The sequence below is a fragment of the Crinia signifera genome, chromosome 7 (assembly GCF_055691185.1).
Source record: "Crinia signifera chromosome 7, ASM5569118v1, whole genome shotgun sequence".
NCBI lineage: Eukaryota > Metazoa > Chordata > Amphibia > Anura > Myobatrachidae > Crinia > Crinia signifera.
The window spans coordinates 159,282,237-159,300,863 of record NC_139223.1 but is presented as its reverse complement, the minus strand read 5'-3'; the positions used below and the strand labels follow the sequence as shown (position 1 = coordinate 159,300,863).

General features: G+C 48.8%; 1 protein-coding gene across 2 annotated transcripts in view; it reads left to right on the top strand.

Annotated features, from left to right (window-relative positions):
- Positions 1-539: 539 nt before the first annotated feature.
- CMKLR2 (chemerin chemokine-like receptor 2) overlaps positions 540-18,627 on the top strand; it is a 60,954-nt gene continuing 42,866 nt past the window's right edge. Inside the window, exon 1 of one of the 2 annotated variants that reach the window (XM_083154112.1) lies at positions 540-657. The gene's annotated coding sequence lies outside the window, so the exon portion shown is untranslated. Of the gene's footprint in view, positions 658-10,821; positions 11,021-18,627 lie in introns of those variants that run through there. The other variant, XM_083154111.1, reaches the window with a different exon arrangement.

Genomic DNA, 18,627 nt, shown 5'->3' with positions numbered 1-18,627 from the left:
TAAATAGGGAGATTCACTTTTTCAGTAAAAAGATTCACCTTAGATCAGTGGTAGCCAACCCTAGCCTACGAGAGCTACCAACAGTTCACATTTTCCAGGCAACCTAGCTGCTGCACAGCTGCACTCATTAATCACTGACACATTTTAAAAGATCCACAGATGGAGCTAATTAGCTCACTTGTGATTCTGTGAGGAGACCTGCAAAACATGCACTGTTGGTAGCTCTCGAGGACTAGGGTTGGCTACCCCAGCCTTAGAGCATGAAAATAGCTCACATTCGCCGTAGAACATGGCGAATCAGTCTCATTGAATACTGCCCTATCATGTGATTTGAGCCTGTGCTACTGATGAGCACCTGGGTGAGTTCTGATTCAGCCATTGACTCTGTAGTTACCAGTGGAATGGAATCATGCAAGTTCCCTGTTGGCCTCACTCAGAGACTGCTCCAGGTTTTGCTATTCACAATCACCCAGCTGCCCAATCAGTGCTGCTTTGAGGGGTTATCCTCTCAGATATGGATGCACGCCTTGCTTGTGCATCGTCGTTACTAAGCTCCATCCTGTAGGAGCTCTCTCTGAACAGGCTGCAAGCTCCTGTGCTTCAGTTGCCTTCACCGCTGACCTTCAGTTACCAGCACCTGTGACTACCTGCACCTGTGTGAGTAGCTGCAGCTGTGAGTAGCTGTAGCAGGAGCACAGGTGCCTGGAAGCACGGAGTAGCTGTAGCAGGAGCACTGGTGCCTGGAAGCACGGAGTAGATGCAGCGGGAGCACAGGTGCCTGGAAGCACGAAGTAGATGTAGCGGGAGCACGGGTGCCTGGAAGCACGGAGTAGATGTAGCGGGAGCACGGGTGCCTGGAAGCACGGAGTAGATGTAGCGGGAGCACGGGTGCCTGGAAGCACGGAGTAGATGCAGCGGGAGCACGGGTGCCTGGAAGCACGGAGTAGATGCAGCGGGAGCACGGGTGCCTGGAAGCACGGAGTAGATGCAGCGGGAGCACGGGTGCCTGGAAGCACGGAGTAGATGCAGCGGGAGCACGGGTGCCTGGAAGCACGGAGTAGATGCAGCGGGAGCACGGGTGCCTGGAAGCACGGAGTAGATGCAGCGGGAGCACGGGTGCCTGGAAGCACGGAGTAGATGCAGCGGGAGCACGGGTGCCTGGAAGCACGGAGTAGCTGTAGCGGGAGCACGGGTGCCTGGAAGCACGGAGTAGATGCAGCGGGAGCACGGGTGCCTGGAAGCACGGAGTAGATGCAGCGGGAGCACGGGTGCCTGGATGCACGGAGTAGATGCAGCGGGAGCACGGGTGCCTGGAAGCACGGAGTAGATGCAGCGGGAGCACGGGTGCCTGGAAGCACGGAGTAGATGCAGCGGGAGCACGGGTTCCTGGAAGCACGGAGTAGATGTAGCGGGAGCACGGGTGCCTGGAAGCACGGAGTAGCTGTAGCGGGAGCACGGGTGCCTGAAAGCACGGAGTAGATGTAGCGGGAGCACAGGTGCCTGGAAGCACGGAGTAGATGTAGCGGGAGCACAGGTGCCTGGAAGCATGGCGTAGCTGTAGCGGGAGCACAGGTGCCTGGAAGCACGGAGTAGCGGGAGCACAGGTGCCTGGAAGCACGGAGTAGATGTAGCGGGAGCACACGGTGCCTGGAAGCACGGAGTAGATGAAGCGGGAGCACAGGTGCCTGGAAGCACGGAGTAGATGTAGTAGGAGCTCTCTTACTCACCTACAATCTATACCCGCATCTCTTCTCACTCACTTCCCTACATCTCAGCTCTCTTACTCACCTACCGCCTATACCTGCATCTCTTCTCACTCGCTTCCCTACATCTCAGCTCTCTTACTCACCTAACATCTATACCCTCATCTCTTCTCACTCACTTCCCTTCATCACAGCTCTCTTACTCACCTACAATCTATACCCGCATCTCTTCTCACTCACTTCCCTACATCTTATCTCTCTTACTCACCTACAATCTATACCTGCATCTCTTCTCACTCACTTCCCTGCATATCAGCTCTCTTACTCACCTACCATCTATACCCGCATCTCTTCTCTCTCACTTCCCTACATCTCAGCTCTCTTACTCACCTACAATCTATACCCGCAGCTCTTCTCACTCACTTCCCTATATCTCAGCTCTCTTACTCACCTACCATCTATACCCGCAGCTCTTCTCACTCACTTCCCTACATCTCAGCTCTCTTACTCACCTACAATCTATACCCGCATCTCTTCTCACTTACTTCCCTACATGTCAGCTCTCTTACTCACCTACCATCTATACCTGCATCGCTTCTCACTCACTTCCCCATATCTCAGCTCTCTCACTCACCTACCATCTATACCCGCATCTCTTCTCACTCACTTCCCTATATCTCAGCTCTCTTACTCACCTACCATCTATACCTGCATCTCTTCTCACTCACTTCCCCATATCTCAGCTCTCTCACTCACCTACCATCTATACCCGCATCTCTTCTCACTCACTTCCCTATATCTCAGCTCTCTTACTCACCTACCATCTATTCCTGCATCTCTTCTCACTCACTTCCCTACATCTCAGCTCTCTCACTCACCTACAATCTGTACCCGCATCTCTTCTCACTCACTTCCCTATATCATAGCTCTCTTAGGGCCCCATTTATCATTGATCGCATTTACACTGCGATCTGGGCGGAATATTACCGCCCAGGATCGCATTGTAAAATGCGATCATTTCACCCCAATGTATTATCTGCCGGGCGCTGACCCCCCTGCTGACCGCACTGCTGCTCGGGCAGTGCGATGTGTAGCCATAGGCTACAATGGGCTATCGCCATATCAGAATGGCGATAGCCCAGGGGTGTGATGCCGGGCTGCCCGATGTTGATACATCGGGCAGCTTCGCATCCCCCATAGAAACCTATGGGGGATGCGGCCGGCGGCGCTGCAGGGGGGGATCGCAGCAGGGATCGGAGATTCCTGCTGCGGTCCCCTGTGATAAATTCCAGTGATACTTAATATTTGCGGTTAATCCCCGAAAACTGGTGTTTTCGGGGATTTAGCCGCAAATATTAGTTGATAAATGGCCCCCAAACTCACCTACCATCTATAGCTGCATCTCTTCTCACTCACTTCCCTACATCTCAGCTCTCTTAGCGCGAGATGTATCAAATGGAAAATGCGGTAAAACCCCGGTTTTACTGCATTTTCCAATGTATCAAAAATGATACCGCACTGATGGGTATCGCCACCTTTGGGTGGCGATACCCTATAGAAGCCTATGGGCTTCTTTTCGCCGACGCACACCCGCCGATTCGCCAACCCCCCCCCCCCCTCTACCTTACCTTCCTGAAGGGTCCTCCTGGACCCGGGAAGGTAAGCCCTGCCTCCCCCTAGTGAAGCAGCCGGACATCCTTCCGGCTGCAGGGGGGAGGAGGAAGCGCCGGGGACAGCATGCATAGCTGTTCCCGGCGTGAGGGGAGAGCGTGGCGGCAGGGAGGTGACGGAGACCCCCCGCACACCAGTGTACAGGTATCGCGGGGAGCCTCCGTCACCGCACCGCGATGCCAGCCGCATATGTTAGTACATATGCGGTAGCATCGCGGCGGGGGGGTGGCGAAGGGCGGCGATGTATATTAATACATCCCGCCCTTACTCACCTACCATCTATACCTACATCTCTTCTCACTCACTTCCCTACATCTCAGCTCTCTTACTCACCTACCATCTATACCCGCATCTCTTCTCAATCACTCCCCTACATCTCTTACTCACCTACAATCTATACCCGCATCTCTTCTCACTCACTTTCCTATATCTCAGCTCTCTTACTCACCTACCATCTATACCCGCATCTCTTCTCACTCACTTCCCCACATCTCCGCTCTCTTACTCACCTACCATCTATACCTGCATCTCTTCTCACTCACTTCCCCACATCTCCGCTCTCTTACTCACCTACCATCTATACCTGCATCTCTTCTCACTCACTTCCCTACATCTCAGCTCTCTTACTCACCTACCATCTATACCCTCATCTCTTCTCACTCACTTCCCTACATCTCAGCTCTCTTACTCACCTACCATCTATACCTGCATCTCTTTTCACTCACTTCCCTACGTCTCAGCTCTCTTACTCACCTACAGTGTTGCAAGTAAGGGGGTACGGCGTGGTACGGAGTACCTGTAAGAAATATGTTGCAGGTACGCAGTACCACTTACCCCATGACCCACTGTCAATTCTATTTTTATTTTAAGTCTAAATATAATGCATCCACAGCCCGGCCACCCAGCGTTATGATTGGTGCTGTATGCAGCTACTGCTGATTTAGCCTGTCACACTGACAGGCATCAGCGGCGCCGACAGCATGAAGAGCAGGCTCCACTATTGTAAGCACAAGCTGCCCGGCTCCCCCCCAAGCAACTGCCAACCCACCCCCAGTCATTCCCTGTTTCTCACTCCCTGTCTCCTGATGCCACGCCACGTCATTTAGTCACTCCTCTAGCTTTGTGTGACAACGCCCCCTCATGACACCTTGTCACGCCCATTTTTGGTGGAGGCCATCAGTACCACCAAGAAAAAAATTCTACTTGCACCACTGCTCACCTACCACCTATACCTGCATCTCTTCTCACTCACTTCCCTTCGTCTCAGCTCTCTTACTCACCTACCACCTATACCTGCATCTCTTCTCACTCACTTCCCTACATCTCAGCTGTATTGTGTACTAAGAATTCTGCTTTAATTGTGTTATGTCTAGTTCTGTGTACCTTGTACTGTGCTAATGTGTTCTATATGTACGGCGCTGCGTACTACTTGTGGCGCCTTATAAATAAATAATAAAAATATAATATAAAGAATAACCCCCCCCCCCTCACTGCAGTCTGACCTTAACTCCACTTCTAAGTGCCTGTCCCTCCCTGCACGTTAACCCTAAATCCACCCTAGTGCCTAATTCTAACCCTCTTTCCCTACAGCCGAATCCCCCACTCTCTTCCCCAGCCTAACCCCCCCCCCCCCCTGACACACACTGCCTAAGTCCGCCCTAGTGCTTTAACTTAACACCCCCCACCTTCCCCAGCCAAACCCTAAACCGTCCAGCATACTTACATTGGGGATTGCAGCACTGGCATCGTAATTAATGTCGTCTCCTGGTGTCGGTATTGTGAACGCCGACACCCCCACTGAAAGCATCTCATACTACCCTACCTCTAGTACCTAACCTGAACCTCGCCTACCACAGATTAACCCTAACCTTCCATTGCAAACCCATGCAGAATATTGGTGTTTCACATGTTAACATTTTTCACGTCGGCATTATACATATGCCAACAGGTTCCTCTATGCAGACTAGTTAGGCCAAGGGGTTCTTATGTGTTTTCTGTGACATTTTAACAATGTTAACATCATGGTGTGAGAATCAGAAAGTGTGAGATTTGGGATAATTTTTTTAAAAGGTCAATCATTTACACGGAAAACCAGGTGGATTGTACCATGTAAATAATTGCCGCTTTAAAAAATTCTCCCAAAAGCTCACACTTTCTGATTCTCACACCTGATTACATTTATCCCCATAACTATTGACATTGTAATGTTGATATGAATGTCATCATTGTAAATGTCGACATTTTGACTAGATCCCCTGATGCTTCTCCTCACAGTCTCTCTAACCCTAAGGGAGTTACTGTAAATAAATTGATTTGCTGGTGCAGAATTACAGCACCTGCAGAGCCTCTTGGGAAAATGTGTGCATGTGACAGCGCTCAGCGACTCCCGCACAATGCCATATCAGCCCCTGTAAGCAGCACCCTTAGTACATATCTGCTGTGCACATAATAGAAAAGTAACTGACGCCTTGTGTTATTATTATACTGGACTCCTAACCTAATACTACACGTGGGGGTAATGGTGGCTGCTGTCAGTGGTGTGTCCCTGGCAGCCGACACTTGTATCCGCCCTTGTGCTCAGAATCCGATGGTTTACATACAAACATCGTGTGCAGATTTTCCATGTGGAGCTTCTGAGCTGGGGACATATTATATTTGTTACATTTATCATACATGTAGTTACATGTTTACTGTTGTGCTGTGTGGTTCCTGGTAATCACCTCAGTGCCAGTCATGTCCTGTGAGTGTAAGAGGACCCGGGCACCACGTCACAAGCCTGCTTAGCACAAATTATATGTTGCACCTTCCAGATCTGTCCACGCAGGCAACCCCCATACTAGCCCCAGTGTGCCTGGTGGGTGTGGTGGGCCTGTGTGTGAAACTTCCCTGCTAGGAAACCAGCACAGCATATACACACACACTCCACTCATCTGTGCTGGATCATCTGCACCCCAGCCAGATGTGACCTATTCAGCAACTGGAAATTACACTGTGTGAGCACTGCCCTCTCCTAGGAGCAGCTGAATCACAGTATTCCTGTCAGGGGGAGAACTGCGGATAAGCACACTCCATCTGTACAGGCAAGCAGCAGCCGCTGAGGTGAGTGACCATGATAACTGATATCTGCGGCTTCACACTGACTCACCTCACCGGGTATGTCTTCTCCCAAACCATCCTTGCCTGGCAGGTCTTCTCCCAAGCCCACCTCACCTTGCAGGTCTTCTCCTAAACCCTTCTCACCTGGCTGGTCTTCTCCCAAACCCTCCTAACCTTGCAGGTCTTCTCCCAAACCCACCTTACCTGGCAGGTCTTCTCCCAAACCCACCTTACCTGGCAGGTCTTCTCCCAAACCCACCTTACCTGGCAGATCTTCTCCCAAACCCACCTTACCTGGCAGGTCTTCTCCCAAACCCACCTTACCTGGCAGGTCTTCTCCCAAACCCACCTTACCTGGCAGATCTTCTCCCAAACCCACCTTACCTGGCAGGTCTTCTCCCAAACCTACCTTACCTGGAAAGTCTTCTCCCAAACCCACCTTACCTGGCAGGTCTTCTCCCAAACCCACCTTACCTGGCAGGTCTTCTCCCAAACCCTCCTCACTTGGCAGGTCTTCTCCCAAACCCTCCTCACTTTGCAGGTCTTCTCCCAAACCCTCCTCACTTTGCAGGTCTTCTCCCAAACCCTCCTCACTTTGCAGGTCTTCTCCCAAACCCTTTTCACCTGCCAGGACTTCTCCAACCCCACCCGGCCTGGCAGATCTTCTCCCAAACCCTCCTCACCTGCCAGGTCTTCTCCAAAACCCACCATGCCTGGCCGTCTTCTCCCAAACCCTCCTCACCTGGCAGGTCTTCTCCCAAACCCTCCTCACTTTGCAGGTCTTCTCCCAAACCCTCCTCACTTTGCAGGTCTTCTCCCAAACCCTCCTCGTCTGGCAGGTCTTCTCCCAAACCCTCCTCGCCTGGCAGGTCTTCTCCCAAACCCTCCTCGCCTGGCAGGTCTTCTCCCAAACCCTCCTCGCCTGGCAGGTCTTCTCCCAAACCCTCCTCGCCTGGCAGGTCTTCTCCCAAACCCTCCTCGCCTGGCAGGTCTTCTCCCAAACCCTCCTCGCCTGGCAGGTCTTCTCCCAAACCCTCCTCGCCTGGCAGGTCTTCTCCCAAACCCTCCTCGCCTGGCAGGTCTTCTCCCAAACCCTCCTCGCCTGGCAGGTCTTCTCCCAAACCTTCCTCGCCTGGCAGGTCTTCTCCCAAACCTTCCTCGCCTGGCAGGTCTTCTCCCAAACCTTCCTCGCCTGGCAGGTCTTCTCCCAAACCCTCCTCGCCTTGATGGTCTTCTCCCAAACCCTCCTCACCTGGCAGGTCTTCTCCCAAACCCTCCTCACCTGGCAGGTCTTGTCCCAACCCATCCTCACCTGGCAGGTCTTCTCCTAAACCCTCCTTACCTGGCCGATCTTCTCCTAAACCAGTGGTAAGGGAACTCGGTCCTCATTACCCCACACAGTGCATGTTTTGCTGGTAACCCAGCAGGTGCACAGGTGTACTAATTACTCAGACACATTTTATAAGGTCCGCAGGTGGAGTTAATTATTTCACTTGTGATTCTGTGAGGAGACCTGCTAAACATGCACTGCGTGGGGTAATGAGGGCCGAGTTCCCTGACCACTGTCCTAAACCCTCCTCACCTGGCCGGTCTTCTCCCAAACCCATTTTTTGTCGATAATTAGTAAAGAATAGATGAGATTAAATAGTTCAGTCTGGCCAGACTATGTACCAGGTACTTTTTAAGGTTTAACAAACCCTCCGGAACAGCATCGATCCGTACCTCCCAGCTGCTGGTGCAGACTAGATGGGCCAAGTGGTTCTGTTTCTATATATATATATCTATGTTTCTGGTATTCGAGTCCACAGATCATATTGACTCCACTTTAGGTATACTGAGTACAAAGCCTCCTTGTTGCCGATGTTTCTGAATTTGTATCTGATAAAAATCTCTCTGAAGAAGCAGCTGATGCTAAAAGTGATCAAATCCATGCGGCCGGGAGGTCTATTACAGATACAAAACATCTGCAACAAGGAGGCTTTATACTCAGTACACCTAAAGAGGACACAGCTAATACAATCTCTGGACTGTAGAGAAAGCTGCACCATCGGTTACCATCACCGCATGCTTTACTAATTATCGACAGAAAATACAACTGGCTGAGCCAACTAAATAATCTTTTGATGCACGGCCATAGAACTTTGTTTGCCTACTATCCTACTAATTTTAAGTCGAAAGGAGAATGCGGATAACATACCAATCTGATTACTGATGCCGGTATATTGCAGGAGCTGCGCCAGTTTACTAACATCTACAGTTATACTGATAAGGCCGATCTTAATAACACATGGGGGGGCCCCGCGTTGGCTGAGCGATGTGCTGCAGCACGAACGCTCAGTACACATTGTGGTGCACCCAATCAGCACACTGCGATGCTTTGTGCTGAGCGGGGCTTTTAAGTTTTATTGATATAGCGCACTTTCTCCAACAGGACTCAAGGCGCTTTACAGACATTAAAAACAACAATGCACATGCTGTAATTCAAAGGGTTATCAGTACAAGGAACAGGCAACAATGGCAGTACAGATGTACATCACACATACAGATATGCACAAGACGCATTCTAAAAAGGGACACGGACATGGGGAACATATTTACCGAGCTGTGCAGCACCCAGTCAGCCACGCAGCTGCGCCACATGGTGATTGCACCAGGGCTATTTTTCAGCAGGCTCCAGCAGGAACTGAGGCCCTTATTCTAGTTCACTCTTTCTGACAAAATATTTCTTAGATGGACAAAACCATGTGCACTGCAGGTGAACTAGAATAAGGGCCTCAGTTCCTGCTGGAGCCTGCTGAAAAATAGCCCTGGATTGCACAGCCAGCTAGGTATCCAGTAACAGTACAGATATATATATATATATATATATATATATATATATACTAGATGTACTCTAATGAGGGACACAGACATGGGGAACATATACTTACTTAGCTGTGCAGCACCCAGGCAGCCATTCAGCGGCGCCACATGGTGATTGCACAGCCAGCTAGGTTGCCTGTAACAGTACATATATATATATATATATATATATAATCACACACACTAGATGTACTCTAATGAGCTGTAGTTGAAATACAAGAAGAGTGCTGTGAGAACAGGAGGGAGGAGGGCCCTGCTCTAAGGAGCTTACAATCTAGAGGGAGGGGGAGACAGACAGGTGACATGCGGTGCAGGTAAGGAGACCTGAGGCAAGAAGTGAGGATGGCAGGGAAGGTCAGGACACAAGGAAGCAGGTAAAGAGAATGTACAAAGTAGTCATCTCTGTCCTCCTATCCTCCTCTTCCACCTCCACCCTTGACCCCTAACAGCTTGGCACCGTGGGCCCATACTTGTCTACCTGATCCTCTCCATGCGGGAGAAAATGCTCTGTTCCTGGACTTCCCTGGTAATGTATGATTGCCATCACCTGTGGTGACACCTTTCTTATCAGTTACCTAGCTCCCCACAGGTGCTGGCAATCCTACATTATCCATACCTCCCAGCATGCCCCTCTCCAGGAGGACACAATGCTCTGTTCCTGGACTTCCCTGGTAATGTATGATTGCCAGCACCTGTGGTGACACCTTGCTTATCAGTTACCCAGCTCCCCACAGGTGCTGGCAATCATACATTATCCATACCTCCCAGCATGCCCCTCTCCAGGAGGACACAATGCTCTGTTCCTGGACTTCCCTGGTAATGTAGGATTGCCAGCACCTGTGGGGAGCTAGGTAAAGGTGTTACACCACAGGTGATGGCAATCCTACATTACCAGGGAAGCTCAGGAGCAGAGCATTGTGTCCTCCTGGAGAGGGGCATGCTGGGAGGTATGGATAATGTATGATTGCCAGCACCTGTGGGGAGCTAGGTAACTGATAAGAAAGGTGTCACCACAGGTGATGGCAATCCTACATTACCAGGGAAGCCCATGAGCAGAACATTGTGTCCTCTTGGGGAGGGGCATGCTGGGAGGTATGGATAATGTATGATTGCCAGCACCTGTGAAGAGCTAGGTAACTGATAAGAAAGGTGTCACCACAGGTGCTGGCAATCCTACATTACCAGGGAAGTCCAGGAACAGAGCATTGTGTCCTCCTGGAGAGGGACATGCTGGGAGGTATGGATAATGTATGATTGCCAGCACCTGTGGGGAGCTAGGGAACTGATAAGAAAGGTGTCACCACAGGTGCTGGCAATCATACATTACCAGGGAAGGCCAGGAGCAGAGCATTGTGTCCTCCTGGAGAGGGGCATGCTGGGAGGTATGGATAATGTATGATTGCCAGCACCTGTGAGGAGCTAGGGAACTGATAAGAAAGGTGTCACCACAGGTGCTGGCAATCATACATTACCAGGGAAGTCCAGGAACAGAGCATTGTGTCCTCCTGGGCAAGTATACTAGGCAAGTATGCCGTGGGCCATGCCACAACACACCCTGCTAGGGGCAGAATGCATGCACAGTGAATAGGGAATGCACAGGATTGAGGAACCATGGCTCTGATACAGAGATTGGTTCAGTATGGAGTTCATTGTCCTGGCTGTGCAGACTGTAGGTGATACTGGGTCAGGTAACTCACTGCAGAATGCTGGGTTTTCAGTGGATGATGTTTACTGTTATGTCCTTCTTTGTTCCTCCGGTATTTCTTTATGTAGTTGTTCAGTGTTTGTGCAACTGTTTCTTTAACTGTTCAGATGGCACCCTTAGCTGCCTTGCTTCTAACCCGACAGAAATACTATCCCAAATTAAGAGCAAGGCCAGACCATTTGCCCACCTGATTGAAATGCTAATTGTACAGAGATCATAAACTAGCCTGATTGGCCAGCCAAGAGGTATGCTAATATTGGCTTGCTTAGAACCTTTCAATCTATACATACATCTAACAAATACAATTAGCTATCGATGTACATACTTTTAAAGCAAAACATGCCAGAAGATAATGCTGTTTTTCTAATAGGCAAAGCTCCACAATCTAGGGAAAGCCACTGGTGTTCCCTGCGGGCGATACCGATGTGCAGGACCACGGATCGGCATCGCTGCAGGGCATACACACGGAGCAATCTAAAGCCCTGTACACACGGTGCGATTTCAGCCAAAATTGCCGGGATATGGTTGCTGAGTGACCATATCCCCGTGAGTACAGGGTACAGGTACACATTTTTGAAGACTGAACCGTGCACAGATCTCAATGAGCTGTGCATGGTTCTGTCAAATTCGCCAGTCAGAACCTGGTCTATTTGTTTTGCGATTTATTTATTTTTTGTAACGTTTTCCCGAAATCGCATATTACTAAATTTGTGAGTTGTATACTTTATAATGGGAAAACATCTGGATGCGTGTGATAGCCAGGTCAGAATGTGCGAATTTGTGGCAAAAAGTGCAATTTGCATCTCATTAAGTTGGCGATTTCAGAAAAATTCGAGAATTCTGCCATTTTTTTTTTTTACAAAAAATGGCAAAAAAAATCATTTGCATCCCATTTAATCTCACCCTATAAGTGTAAGAAAGAGCTGGGTCATACAAGACTAGATAGAGAGACAGTGGTGTAGCTAGGTGCCATGGTGCCTGGAGCAAGGGCATGTTTCACGCCCCCCCATCCACAAAACCCATACACACACACACATATTATAGTAGCTCTGCTTACACTTAACAACCACACCAGTTTCTGACAGTAGTAGCGCAATTTATACGTAACGCCCACAGGAGTAGCACTGCCTATACATAATGCCCACACCAGTTGCCTACAGTAGTTGTGATGCCTATATGTAACGCCCACACCAGTTTCTGATGGTAGTAGCGTGGCTGCCTGTACATATGCCGACACCAGTTGCTGACAGTAGTAGTGCTGCCTGTACATATGCCCACACCAGTTGCAGTACACTCCCATTTTACTCACCTAGTTCAGGCTGGTGGCAGCTGGAGCTAATTCTCTCCTGTTTCGATTTCCACCAGTCTTGCTCCCATATAGCCCCGCCCCTCCATTCACGTAGCTCCACCCTATGTCCGTTAGCCCCGCACCTTTTCTGTCCCTGTCGCGGCTCCCCTCTGCATCAGACCATGGTGTTTAGGAGCCGGGAGGGAAGTGCTGTCGGCTCTGCTGCCTGTCAGCAAGTGTGACGGGGCAGCAGCAGCCACAGAGGAGAGAGGACAGCAGTGAGAGCGCCTCTACTCCCGGATCATTTGCGGAGGGGCGGGCGGCGCCTGGAGCGTGTGCTCCACTCCGCCCTCCCTACGCCTCTGGTTGGAGATATGAGTGAGGACAAAGGGAGATCAGGAGAGGAGCGGTAGATTCCAGTGTTATCTGCATAGATGTGATATTGGAAGTCGGGTGAGCGAATGAGCCCATTTATGGAGGATCGCATTGGCAGAATATTATCACCCAGGATCACATTGTAAAATGCAATCTCATCGCCTGAATGTAAAGTAATTATCCCCGTGCAGCAGGGACATGGCTCCGAAAGGAGCCCGCCCCTGCGATGTGCTGAGCCAGGCGCTGGGGGTCTACGCATACTTTATATTTGTGGCTAAACTCTAGCCGCAATTATTGAATGATAAATGAGCCCCCCCCCCCCAGAGAGGACATAGGGGCCCATTTATCAAACCATATTTGTGGCTAAATCCCCGAAAACACCCGTTTTCGGGGTTTAGCCGCAAATATTTAGTATCTCCTAAATGTATCAAAGGGGGACCGCAGCAGGGATCTCCGATCCCTGCTGCGATCCCCCCTGCACCGCCGCATCCCCCATAGGCTGTATTAACATCGGGCAGCCCGGCTTCGCATCCCTGGGCTATCGCCATACTGATATGGCGATAGTCCATTGCAGCCTATGGCTGCGGGATCGCACTGCCGAGCGGGGCAGTGGGGGTCACAGGGGTTGGCGGGGGTCAGTGCATAACCGCGAATGCGCAGACCCCCCGGCTTCCGGGTCAGGGCTTCGCAGGGACGGGCTCCTTTCAGAGCCCTGTCCCCGCGCCCTTTTAATGATACATTCAGGCGGTGTAATTCAACACCGCAATGCGATGTCCGGCGATGCCACTGCGCCGGCATCACAATATGTTGATAAATGCGCCCCTCAGAGAGAAGAGGACCAAGAACAGAACCTTGGGAAACACCTACTGTCAGTGGGAGAGCAGGACAGGTGGAGGCATTAGTGTACAGCTGGGCGTTTTCAGGACTGACAGCACAAATACAAGCATTGATGGGGATATTACGGCTGAATGTCCAGATTAACAGGAGTGCTTCCAATATAGCGCACGCAGCTAGACCCATGCACACAGCAGATAATTCTATACATTACCCCATCATGCCCTCTTACAGTAATATTTCCTCCAGCACTGGGCCCTGTTGGTGGCTGATGTGTGCGCTGTATACGTGGCCAGCGAAGTCTATGACTCTATACCAAGCACTGGGCCCGTTGGTGGCTGATGTGTGCGCTGTATACGTGGCCAGGTAAGTCTATGACTCTATACCCAGCACTAGGCCCGTTGGTGGCTGATGTGTGCGCTGTATACGTGGCCAGGGAAGTCTATGACTCTACCCAGCACTGGGCCCGTTGGTGGCTGATGTGTGCGCTGAATACGTGGCCAGGGAAGTCTATGACTCTATACCCAGCACTGGGCCCGTTGGTGGCTGATGTGTGCGCTGTATACGTGGCCAGGGAAGTCTATGACTCTATACCCAGCACTGGGCCCGTTGGTGGCTGATGTGTGCGCTGAATACGTGGCCAGGGAAGTCTATGACTCTATACCCAGAATTGCGCCCCGTTGGTGGCTGATGTGTGCGCTGAATACGTGGCCAGGGAAGTCTATGACTCTATACCCAGAATTGCGCCCCGTTGGTGGCTGATATGTGCGCTGTATATGTGGCCAGGGAAGTCTATGACTCTATACCCAGCACTGGGCCCCGATGGTGGCTGATGTGTGCACTATATACGTGGCCAGGGAAGTCTATGACTCTATATGCCAGCACTGGGCCCGTTGGTGGCTGATGTGTGCGCTGTATACGTGGCCAGGGAAGTCTATGACTCTATACCCAGCACTGGGCCCGTTGGTGGCTGATATGTGCGCTGTATATGTGGCCAGGGAAGTCTATGACTCTATACCCAGCACTGGGCCCCGATGGTGGCTGATGTGTGCACTGTATAGATGGGTGGATTTAGGGGGGGGGGGGCGGGGTGAGCTGACTGGTGCTTTCCAACAAGCCCAGCGTCACTAGCCCCCAGGGAACCGGAGATACCGCCGGGCAAAGCTGGAACATTTTCCCCATAGGATAACGAGACCCGCTAATTCCGTCCCACACCCGGTTCCAATGGCTGCCAGTCCGTGTAAATGCAGGTTCTAGGCTAGTGTAAAAGGAGCCAACATACCAGCATAAGTCCCTGCATTTTCTGGTGTGAAAGGGATATTATTTCAATAACCGGGACCTGTAGTGGGCAGCCCCACGCTCTCTGCCCGGCTGCCACTTCTGCCCGGCGGCGGCTGTCCCCCAGTTAATCCCACATGGCAATGAGCATGGAACCCCTGGCAATGAGCATGTAGGTAAGCAGCACTTATGTAGCATAGTTTTTAATAGACATTATGGTGTGTGGTGACAAGAGAGGGTGGTGAACCAAACTTAGCGCTTCCCTTGTACCAACACCAGGAAAGTAAAATAAAGATGTGGTGTAATACTTCCTTTTCTGTGTGTATGATCTGCGTTGTTTTCAATCCCTCCAAGCTTGGATCGATAGTTCTCACGTAGTCAGTATTCCAACGTGTAAATATGAAAGATAAGTAAAAACAGACAATGTGTATATCTGTAGGGATATCCTTTTAAAATAATGATGCGTGAATGCCAATTGCGCACCTCACTTACACATGTGAGATGCGTTCATACATATAGCGGTTTCTTTACTTGAAAAATGGGTGGCGTACCCGTACTCACGATCTGCATGTGTTTTCTGCTCTCATAAAGGTCTCTTTGTAGTAAAATCATGTTTATTTGCTTGATACCAACATTATAAAACGACACAAATATAAAAAGGAGGATAAGGTGGGGTTCTGAGATGACTGTTGGTCCGCACACTTGGCTTTGGTCCGGACAAACTTCAAGGTTTGAACCTAACAGTCACTTTTCAGCTCTTACCTTAAAACCTTCCTTGGGAATAATAGGATAGTGACAGGCTTCTCAGATCGACATGTTTCGGGACATCAAGTCCCTTTTTCAAGATGGGCTCTGTCACTAATGTAAAACTGCTTAAATACCGTGTCCTTACGGTACTTCCGGTTCCGGGACCGGTACTTCCGGTGAGCGGCTGTGTATTACAAATATAGTGTTAAAAACAACTTAATCTGACATTAAAAATATAGGATGAAGATTGCCCCCTCTGTCTATCTCTCATATGTTAACAGACATTGTGTGTCTGCTTTCTATCAATGTCCGCGGTGTTCTCGTTGAATATCATCACCGGTCACATGACCGGAAGTTCGGCTTTGTTGCGTTGCGGAAGTGCCGATGTCTTCCGTATCTGCGTTCCACTAGCCGGATGTGAGGTAGCGCAACTTCAATTCATCTCTGATTCTCTCCAGCCGGATTGCTGTCAAGTATAGCTTATTCTCCATTCATTGGGCTATGTGTTTTGATCGCTCCTGACTTGGATGTATTCTTGAATAAAGCAGAAATTTGGGCATTATATATTAAACTATTATGATAATTATATAGGCATATAGTTTTTTTAAAAGTGCTGCTTGCTTAAGGTGACCGAGAGAATGATAGATGGCCAGTGAATATATATAAAAGAATATATGAATGTGAATATAACTAAAAACGAAAATAAAAATAAAAAATAAATAAAAATAAAGACAAATGTGAAGATGAATAATGAATAAAAATAAAAAAATAAAAAATTAACTAAAAAAATATAAATAAAAAATAATAATAAAATATATATATATATATATATAAAAATATATATATAAAAATAAAAATAAAGAATATATAAATATAAAAATGGGAAATAAACTAACGTAAAAAAATTATATATATAATAAAATAAGGAAGAAATGAAATGAATGAAAAAGGAAGGAACAAGATTGATAGTGGGTAACCAGGTTATAAAGAAATGAAGATAAATGGTGGTGATGAAATTATAAAAACCATTTGAGCTCAAAATCTTGATTGAGCCCGTATGGTGATATGGTTTTAAGCTTATATATCATCTTAATCTCGGCTTTAGCTAAGTTAGTTTCCACATTTCGATCTTTCCATGTGGGTATAATTTTCTTAATTCCCAAAAATCTTCGTATCTCTCTTGTGGAACAAGCATGTATGTCCTTGAAATGACTAGAGAGGTGGTGAGTTTGCATACCACGTTTTATGTTCCTTAAGTGCTCTCCTATGCGAGTTTTTAACGGTCTTGTTGTTCTGCCTATATAAAAAAGGCCGCAAGAGCATTCTATGGCGTATATCACATTGGAAGTCTGACACGTGATGAAATCCTGTATTTTCATCTCGACATTATTTATGGATATTGATGTTGTTTTCGAATCTGTAGTCGAAATTTGTCTGCATCCCTGACAGAGACCGCAGCGATGGAAACCTTTCGTCCTTACAGTTAACTGGCGTTCATCTGGTAGAGTGCTTTTTACCAGAAGATCCTTTAAATTACGTGATTTCCTGTAAATAAAATTGGGTTTGGAGGGGAGGAGTTCTTTTAAAATCGGGTCTTTTTGTAAAATGTACCAATTTTTCTTGAAAAATTTCTCTATTTTTTTGTGGTTTTTGTCATATCTGGATATGAAGGAAAATTGGAAGTCTTTCTGTTGGTTTTTCTTTTTTTCATTTCCCATTGTAATCTCTTTTGGTTTAATTAACCCCTTCCCGACATTTGACGTATATATACGTCATGGCCGGGAAGTACTTCCCGACACATGACGTATATATACGTCATGACTTCTAACTGTCACTGCGTCTAGAGACGCAGTGACAGAGGGACGATGTCTGCTGTCCCTGACAGCAGACATGTCCCTGCATGCCCAGGGGGGGCTGCGATGCCGCCCCCCCGTCGGCGATCGCTGTGATTGGCTGTTCAGTGTGAACAGCCAATTACAGTGTTTTCTGTGTCACCGGCGAATAACGTTCGCCGGTGACACGGGATCGGAGGTGATTGGTGCTGTAAAGTACAGCACCAATCACCGCGGGGTGTAAGGGTGACACTGGTGTCACCCCACCTCACCCCGCCCGCCCCCAAAGGCCGTGATTGGTCCGTCGGATCGACGGACCAATCACAGCCATGGAGGGGGGTTTAAACTAACGGTGACTGCACTGCAGACGCCATTCCGGTCTGGAATAGCGTGCAGTGCGGTCACCGTGCCCAGCTGTCGCCATTTACTGACCAGAACCTTGCTAAATACTTACCTGATCACTGCCTGGATCTTGCTTCTTCTTGTGACATCCTGTGCTGTGTTGTGCTGTGTTGTGCTGCTGCGAGTTATTAGATAGAGAGATAGAGAGAGAGAGATAGAGAGAGATAGAGAGGCCTAGTGACAGAGAGTGCTATATTTTGTGCTGCTGCAGTGTAATAGAGTTATAGATAGATAGAGAGAGATAGAGAGAGATAGAGAGAGAGAGATAGAGAGATAGTGACAGATTGTGCTATATATTTTTTATATAACTGACTGCTGCCCCCCCTTTTGTGCTGATCAGTATAAATTAACTGATCAGCAACTTTTTGGGGGCGCAGGGTATTTTTTATATATATATATATATATACCTGTCAGTGCTGCTGCTGCAGTGTCATAGAGTGATAGATAGTGAGAGATAGAGAGAGATAGTGACAGAGAGTGATAGAGACTGCTATATTTTGTGTCTGCTGCTCCCCTTTTGTGCACCACCAGCAACTTTTTGGGGGTGCAGGGGTTATTTTTCATATATATAACTGTCAGTGCTGCTGCTGCTGCAGTGTCATAGAGTGATAGATAGTGAGAGATAGAGAGAGATAGTGACAGAGAGTGATAGAGAGTGCTAAATTTTGTGTCTGCTGCCCCCGCCTTTTGTGCTGATCACTATATCTGAGGTGATCAGCAACTTTTTGGGGGTGCAGAGGTTTTTTTTTTTTATATATACCTGCCAGTTGCACTGTCAGTTGCACCAAAGGTTGTGCACCTGCTGCCCCTCACTGGTAATCAGTGTCGCATCAC